The sequence below is a fragment of the Heterodontus francisci genome, unplaced genomic scaffold (genome assembly GCF_036365525.1).
Source record: "Heterodontus francisci isolate sHetFra1 unplaced genomic scaffold, sHetFra1.hap1 HAP1_SCAFFOLD_542, whole genome shotgun sequence".
In the NCBI taxonomy this organism is placed as follows: Eukaryota; Metazoa; Chordata; class Chondrichthyes; order Heterodontiformes; family Heterodontidae; genus Heterodontus; species Heterodontus francisci.
This window is the reverse complement of record NW_027140974.1, coordinates 405,164-406,442: the sequence shown is the minus strand read 5'-3', so window position 1 is coordinate 406,442 and position 1,279 is coordinate 405,164.

Sequence of the window (1,279 nt, the reverse complement as noted above, 5' to 3'; positions counted from 1 at the left end):
AAAGTCGAAAATAATGCCCAGAGACTAAGTCCGAAAGGGCAAATGGTTAACCAGAAAATCCGTCGAATAATGTCCAGAGACTAAGTCCGAAAGGGCAAATGGTTAACCAGTGGAAGGGCGATCAAGCGGAAAAATTTGCCCCGGTTACCCGGGATGGAGTTCCAGAGGTCCGGCCAGAGTTGTCAAATTCGTCCCGCTGATCGGACGCTTGTCATTCGGGTGGCTGGGGGTTGGCGGGGTATCTGCACAGTAGTAGGAGGTGGCAAGTCGGGACTTGGACGTTTATTCCAAGAGTCCACCCGAGCCTCCAGGTCTGCAGAGACCGACCCTAGCTGCCGCCCAACCGACTTTTAAGCCTTTTTCGGATGGGGATTTTTTCCCATTTTCGTCCATTTTTCGGGTTTTCTGTCGGGCTTAATAGGCGGCAGCCTGACCCCCGGCCGAGGCGGGGGGCGCACTCTCCCTTGCGTAAGGGTCCGGATTTGCCCCGGAAAGTGCCCCCGACGGCCTCCCGACCCGGGTGCCTGCAGGGCGGGGGAAAGGGTAGTCCCAGCCGCAGGAAATCATTAACCAAAAGACTTAGCCGTCGGGGCAGAGGCTAAGACCCGGGCTGGTGAAATCATTAACCAAAAGGAATGCACCCTTTTCCGAAAGTGCAGGCCGAAATAAGGCGAGCCTTGGGCCGGGAAGGCCAAAACCCCCAACTCATGGAAGTGTATGGGGTCGGACTCGGCGACTTTCCCGGGCCCCGAGTTGACCTTTCCCCACGGGGGCGGTCAAGTTGCTCCCGCCAAGAGGGCACGTTGCATTTGCTGCCGCTCTAGTCCCCGGGCTAGTTAATCAGTTGCCGTCGGAAGTCCCGATGCCGAAATGAAAAATGGCCGTTGCGGCGATTTGGCGCCTCATTTTCGGAAGGACTACCGGCAGGCAACCCGCCGAATTGACACTTGCGATTCGGGTGGCTGGGGGTTGGCGGGGTACCCGGAGATTTTCGGGAACTCGATTTTCAGAACTTTTGCTGGCAGCGGTTGCACTTGCAAAGTGGCCGAAGAAGTGCTCCCTCAAGGAAGGACCTTCTTTTGAAATAAAAGACCTTCCGAAGAGTGCCTGGAAGTCATTTATGAGCATTTAAGGGTAAATCTGGCGGACTTTCCATGCTCTGTTGCCGGCTCTGAAATATCGCACAGTTGGGTCTAGGCCGGTAGACTGGCTGTGAAAACAGACAAAGTGTTTTGGCGAGCGAGAGAAAACAAGGCCTTGGAACAGATTGGGGGGTGCG